The following is an 8,240-nucleotide window of genomic DNA, read 5'->3' as shown; positions in this document are numbered from 1 at the left end:
GCCGTCCAGATCTCCGACGAGATGCTGCTTATCTAGTAGGCAAACAAACTAAATCAGTATCAGTCAGAAATTTGTTTAAAGAGCTCTCCGTATATATGTACAGTACTCGAGAGATTTGGAGTATTTTTTTCGATTAATATTTGATATAACCTCTGTGAAAGAAACTTTTTTCTTCAGAACAAAAATAGTACATATATAAACAGCATTTATTTTAATATTGTGTTGACTGCAATCAAGCAGAATTTTTTAAAGTACCTTTGCTAAGTCAAACATTCCCATTGAAGTAAATATATAGTCCAAGTCTGTTTATTTAACTTATTTGAATGTTTAATATATCTAATGTTTAAAATAGTGTTCAATAAAAAAATTAGTAGCAATCATTCTAGATCTCAAATAATTGACAAGTGTAGTATTCAAATCCAATAGTGGTTTTATTCTTTAATTTTCTTGGGTGGGTAGTGGGGCTGATCGTACTTCGTGGCGGCAATTGAATTAGAAATTGTTTTTTTAACAGAAGCAATACAGAAGTATTTAGTTTTGTCTCCATACTCTTCTCTGAGATCAATTATGCCCATTAACTGTTCGATTCCGATGGAGATGTAATTAGCACTAGTAATATAGAGGAGTCAATTCAGTTAACTATATCACATCAACGATTGAACTTTTATCTAACCATTGCAATTTCAATAATTACCGCAATACACAGAATAAATGATTGTTGTCATTGTTATTTAATAAGTACCAATTTCTATTTTCGGAAACTGGCAAGTCAGCAGTGTTGTTTTCTATGTATTTGTGTAAAGGAGATTACACCAAGAAAAGTCATCTCTATTCTTATTTGATTTTATCTCTAAATTATTTTAAAATAATACAAAACTGGCAAAGTGCATTGAAAAAAGATATTTTTCCCCAATGTTTCAAGCATAATTCTAAATTTAATGTGTTAAACAGGCCAAACAACAACCAGTTATATTAGCCTAAATATATTACTTTAAAAACTTAGAACGAGCGCAGAAATGTTAATATCGTATGGGAACTTCAACTGCAGCTGAAATTTGTTCATTTTACATTCATCTTCTTGCCTAGAACATGACAATTTATCAAAAATTATCACCCTGTCACGGATAACTATCCTAGATTATATAGAGTCTATTCCGTATAGATATCTGAATCAAGACGTGCAAATACTACAAATACTGTCCTGGGACGCAATTATATGTTTACATTGATTATGAAAATAGATCATTCTTATATCGGCGAGCTGGAGAAATCGTTAGCACACCTGACAAAAAGTTTAGCAGCTTTTCGTCCGTCTTTACGTTCTCAGTTCAAATTCCACTGAAGTCGACTACACCTCACACCCTTTCGGGTTCGAAGAAATAAGTACAAGGTTAGCACTGGGGTAGATGTAATCGATTTCTTGCTTCCTTCAAAACTGCTGACCTTGTGCCAAAATTTGAAACCGTTATTATGGCAGTCTTAAGGCAGTGAGCTGGCAGAAACGTTAGCACGCCGGGCGACATGCTTAGTGGTATTACGTATGCCGCTAAGTTGTGAGTTCAAATTCCGGCGAGGTCGACTTTGCCTTTCATCCTTTCGGAGTCGATTAAATAAGTACCAGTTACGCACTGTGGTCGATATAATCGACTTAATCCGTTTGTCTGTCCTTGTTTGTCCTCTCTGTGTTTAGCGCCTTGTGGGTAGTAAAGAAATAGGTATTTCAGATTAAAATGCCTCACAACTGCTTCTTCTTCTTCTTCTTCTTCTTCTTCTTCTTCTTCTTCTTCTTCTTCTTCTTCTTCTTCTCCTCCTCCTCCTCCCCTCCTCCTCCTTCTTCTTCTTCTTCTTCTTCTTCTTCTTCTTCTTCAAGCGGCTGTTAACGGACGCATTTCACAATGCTGCGTTAGGAATCTGTATCCTCTATCAGCTTTGGTACATTCTCAGTTTCCTGATTCTTGTTTCTGCCAATTACATCAATATTGATGATTGCTTTTGTTCCTCTGTTAGGGCGCCGAAGCCTCCAAAACAGAACAACTTACAATATTTAGCTTCCTCCATTCATACACATTAAATTATTCAAGAGTCAATTTTGTTTTATATTGCAGGGTCGATAAAAAAAGTAGCAGAACACTGGCGTATATGTTGTGGGGTTCTACATATCAGCTACTAAATGTACCTTTTTTCAACAATTTAAAGGTGCATTTAAAATGACCATCTTGCAATATTGTTTCTTTTGTCTTGCTTTCGACATTTTGTATTTTAAATGCGATATAGGGATAAGTAGGTGACAGACTTGTTAAACGACAGAGAAAGTACTCCATGGTATATAATTATCTTTACTTTCAGTATTTTCCATCGGAGTTGACTTTGCTTTATCGATGAAACAAGTAGCACTCAAGTAACTGGAATCGATTTTAATCGATTGCTACTTCCCCTCGAACAGATTCATAGTAATTGATTGTTTAAGTAAGAAATCATATATTGGATGAGATGGTAGTTCCTGCGAACAAAATCAGATACATTGCATTGATAACCAACTTTGACAAGTTTACTTTTCTTATAAAGGAGCGTTGTATATTCTCTGCATCAATTCCTACTCGAAGTTTTGTGTTGGATCGATGTGAGAAATGAATGGCTTACATAAGGAACATATCTATTGTTCTTTGCCTACTTTCTTCTTACTCGCTGTGTATCTCTGTAAAGGTGGATACGTGTGTGTGTGTGCTTGTATTAACATTCACGAGTCCATATAAGTTTATATTTAAGCCTAAAAGCTTGAGTTTCTCATTTTCGTATGCATCATCTTGCTAATTTGATTTTTCTTTGATTCACTTCACCCAAGATTTTTTGGTTAATAGAAAAAATATGTTGCGGAATCTTTCATTTTCTAGAGTTGATCAATCACATAATAATATACATATAAGTTATCATAGCCCCAATATTTTTTTCGTATCGCCACACACACACACACACAAACGAGTGTATGCATATACACACATGATATTTTTCTACACATATACACGCGCGCACACATACACCCACATCTTTATCAGTTGATCACGACACCATTAATATCACAATACTCCCATCTTTTGGATAACATACAAAATCCATTTATATATATTTTTCTTTATGATTTGTTTTTATATTTATTATATTCAGTATATCTCCCTACTTTTGCTTTGGCTCTACCAGCACCTCCCCGAAGCTCAGCTGCAATGTTTTCATTCGCAGGACGTATGAACAATTTAGAATCACAAAGTTGCTACGCGCAAAACATTACTTCTTTTCGTCACACCGAGATTCACAGTTAATGATATTTAGAGCCCAATTCGGAAACAGATTTTTCAATTATTTATCCAATAACTGCTTACAATTTCTCCCCTTCTACAGATACTCTGTGACAGTATAGATATTATTGTGAATGTTAATCCGCTTAGTTCACATTTAATCACTGACAGATTCTTCTACCGAGTTTCACACGAACCAATATCATTTCTAGATACTATAAACATTTTACTCTGTATAGCAATTTAAATCAATTCAGACCTTATTTAGTGATATTATTTGATTGACACAAAAGTTCTTTAATCTACTCAGTGTTCTCCTAATACTTTTGAAACTAATGTTATAGAAGATTTTAGAGAAGTTGATAGAATATGGAAGTAGCTTGAGATATCCAAAATGAAGGAATGAAACGAAGTAATAACAATAGAAATTTACTAGTATATATATATATATATATATATATATATATATATATATATATATATATATATATATATATATATATATATATATATATATATATATATACATATATATATATACATATATATACATATATATATATATATATAATAGTGTATGAAATATACACGGAAAGAAAATCACCATGTGGATTCCTTACATGCTAAAAATGGCAGTCAAAGACCCAAACCAGGAAGAACATAGTATACATTTGATCTTATTCACTGCTATACTACTCTGGCTTGGCACGTTGCTTGAGGGTATTCGATTTGAATTCTTGATGTATAAAGATGAAACTGAATGCGCATGTGTTCACTTTGTGCTTTCGGTACGTATTATAGTCTCATATTTATACATTTTCCGGCGATCTTATTGACGAGCTATGGATGACTAATTACTCTATTAAGTAACTGAAATTTTTATTCACTCAAATGTCTTGCTCGCGTACAAGCAACGTGTTTTAATGTAAGAATGTTTGTTCGTGGGTTTGGGCTTTGACTGCCATTTTTAGCATGTAAGAAATCCACATGGTAGTTTTCTCACCATTTATATTTCATACACTATTATATTTTAAAATATTTGTGTCTTCTGATTTTTATTATGCATGCTAACCACTGGTATAAATTATTTAATAATTTTTATCCCTGTATGTGTGTATATATATATATACATACATACATACAAGCGTGAAGGTACACCCGCGCCTGTATGTATTTAACATGTATATATTAATATATACATGTGCGCATATACATGTCTGCATGTATGTATGTATAGTATAAACAGAATCCAGCCGAAAGAAATACGCTCAAACCCGCATCAGATGCCAACCAAATATCATCACAATTTCGACACTTTCCCAAACTATTTAATGTAGTCAAATCTTTGTAGAACGTCAAGTTTAACATTCTCTGTAATCCGTTTATGACTTCACTCCTTTTCATACTAGTAAAAGAAAAAAAGTACTATTCCCTTCACTTCCATTTGATTTCCATGCATTTTGAACAGAAGCAATGTATTATACCTCCGATTTTAGTAGTTACATTCAACGGTTGACAAGAAAACCACACCACACAAGAGAATAGTTGAAACTCGGGAAAGGAAAAATTAGTACGAGTGAAATGCAAGTAATGTTTGGATGAAGTTACTAGGCAGATCTTAATCAGTTGAAGTGTAGCGTGCACAAACAAGGCGAAGGATCGATAAAAGAATTCATAGGTATTGGTGAGATTTGACAAAGTGTCGAATGTTGATTTTACGTTTTAAATTTGTTCTCGAACTTCGGTAAATGTAGAATTGTAGACCATATTCCCAAGTTAGTCGTGATGCTTTATAGTTTATTTTCAATAAGTACATAATTTAGTAATCCAAGTTTCCGCAATGCAGAGTTATTTATATAATATACTAAAGACACGAAAATATTGTAAGTTGTCTGTAATATTTTCAAGATTGGCATCACTCATTTCGCGTGAAGAACTGAAAACAACTAGAAAGTTACATAAATGTGTTTCGAAGAGGCAATTGAAACATTCACAGTACAAATATATGATAAACACTCTTCTCTTATCTTATTCAGCACGAGTAATTATTTCGTCGAAATAAGTTGTCAAATTAGAAACAAAACGTAAATAGAAATATAAAGAAAATTTCCTGCAAAATAATTTCAAAATTTACCGAAGTCTTATGAAGAAGTTGAATAGATTTACAGAAGACTTGGATTTCTAAGGTATCCGAGTTCGGACGGAGGTCAAGATTCGGATAAAATAGCAGTGACATTGTGAGGTGTATGAATGTTTGAACAGTGGAGTAGATGATATAAACTAGAGACAGTCTATCTTTAGATGATAGGATATTACATTAGAAGTCTAGCCATTCTATTTAATCGCATACTGAGTTTGTAACCACTCAATATCACAACTATTTAGTGGTTGACATAAAAAGAAAAAGTATAAATATTTACTAATATTGGGGATATTACATTTAAATTACCAAGAGTCAGCATCAGTGTTCTAAAATTGTCTTTTACGTTCCTTTTACTGGTTTCAATCATTGGACTGTGGACATGCAAGAGTACATTAATATCAAAATTAATATTGATTTCAGTCTAGCATTTATTTATCAAATGATAGTTGTCGAATCCTCCAATTTTACCTGAAATCAATGAATACTTATTTTGTTTACCAATCTCTACATCGGAACGAATAATTTTCGGTTCATTCCAGTAGTATTCATTACCAAAAAGACCAAATGGGACAGAAATATTGTCTCTAACAATCCACTAACACCATGATAAAGCCCAGTCTTTTCAACACACAACACTCATTGAGAATTTTTTTCTGAGACAAAATAATACAGCTAGTACTCTTTTACTCTTTTATTTGTTTCAGTCATTTGACTGCGGCCATGCTGGAGCACCGCCTTTAGTCGAGCAAATCGACCCCAGAACTTATTCTTTGTAAGACTAGCACTTATTCTATCGGTATCTTTTGCTGAACCGCTAAATTACGGGGACGTAAACACACCAGCATCGGTTGTCAAGCAACGTGTGTGTGTGTGGGGGGGGGGGCAATCAAAGACACACAAACACACACACACATATATATATATATATATATATATATATATATATATATATATATATATATACATATACATATATACGATGGGCTTTTTTCAGTTTCCGTCTACCAAATCCACTCACAAGGCGTTGGTCGGCCCGAGGCTATAGTAGAAGACACTTGCCCAAGATGACACGCAGTGGGACTGAACTTGGAACCATGTGGTTGGTAAGCAAGCTACTTGCCACACAGCCACTTCTGCGCCTATAAGTACTGTTGTATTTTTGTATATATATCATAAATGTTATATAAACCAGTATTGTAATTAAATGCATTTACAAGAGCTACCATTAATATGCGTGCATGCATATGCACACAGGTCACTTTTGATCCATGTGCATATAACGTCCTACCCTTTAAATTAGTATTTGAGGTGGCGCAGGGTTCAATAGTGGCCTGTAGTTTTAAGGTAATTCTCATGCTGCACAGAACAAGAGAGCTAAATCCTTGAATTACATGTACAATCTATCCTGTAGGTTAGCTTTTATGCAGATCCCGTCTACCCAGTTTCACCCGACAAAGTTTTTGCTTGACCTCAAGTTCTGAAAAATGAAAATATAGCTTAGATGCCAAGCAGTAGTGTCGACTCTAGGTCCTCACGATTTGTAAAGCCAAGCTTTTACTCAAACATAAACATAAAGAATATATTCAATAACGTTCATTTATGTTCAATAAGTCCGTTTCAGCCATTAATACTATAACAGTAACCCCATGTGTCTCGCGTTGACCAATAGCAGTCCCATATCTAGACGCCATCTTGGAACCTCTCCATCTTGATTTGTATTTGATTGTGTGTATGTGTATGTGCGCGCGCACGTATTTGTATGTGTCTGTTGTTTCAATTTAGTTTATATTTTCCACATTTTTATTCAAAAGATTTTGGTGCACCCAAAACTATGAGAGAAAATATTTGTTCAAACGGCCACGCACTGGGATAGGAACCCGGTACTATGTGATTGCGAAACGAGCATTTTCTTTGGTAGTTTTAAAAGCAAATAGTATAGGTACACACACACAAATACACATACATTTACGTCTGTGTGTGTGTGTGTGTGTGTGTGTGTGTGTGTGTGTGTGTAGTTATGGTTACTTATCGTCATCTACATGTGAGCGAGCTTTGCTATGGCAGGATTCCAAGTTAGAACGAAGAGCTATGAAACTGCGTAACGCTAAGCATTTTCTCCAGTATTTTTCGGTTAATTTCCAACGGCGTCATTTCGAGAAACGGTATATATTGAACGTAATTTTCAAAACATTAGGGATTCTTGGAAAAATTGTATGCTGGATATTTTAGAATACAACATTTAGGATAATTAGAATTTTGTAAGCAATCTATTGTAAGCGTAGCAAGATTTACATGTGTACATCTAGCGCAGTGATAATACCTTGTAATGTAATACTTCACACGCTAGTCTTGACAAAGAGTAACAAAGATAAGTAGATGAGAATAGTTGAACTTGTTTGGCAGATGGATTGCTGTAAATCCATACGTTGAAATTGATACAATTACCTCGCGAAAGAGTCATGATAGCTATTTTCAACACTCATGTAATTATTTCTATTGACACATATCCAATGCATTCATGTCAGCACAATAGTGTCAATGACCAAGATTTTAGATATAAAATAATGTTCTTCGTCAAGTTATAACAATTCAACCTCAAAGTTAAATACAGGCGAATATAATAAAGTTGATTTCTAAGGTATGCAAATCAGTTTTATTCTAGCAACCGATTCACATGATGTGATCTCCTTTCATAAGCAATCAGAATGTTTGCGACTTTCGTTCCATAAAATTGCAAGATGAATTTAAAAACAAATCCTTTAGAATCACTTGAAAGTTTATTTAATGATAAAGTTGTTGTTGCTGGT

Source organism: Octopus sinensis, linkage group LG7, assembly GCF_006345805.1.
Source record: "Octopus sinensis linkage group LG7, ASM634580v1, whole genome shotgun sequence".
Classification (NCBI taxonomy): domain Eukaryota; kingdom Metazoa; phylum Mollusca; class Cephalopoda; order Octopoda; family Octopodidae; genus Octopus; species Octopus sinensis.
The sequence above is the reverse complement of the archived record's forward strand: the minus strand, read 5'-3'. Positions refer to the sequence as shown.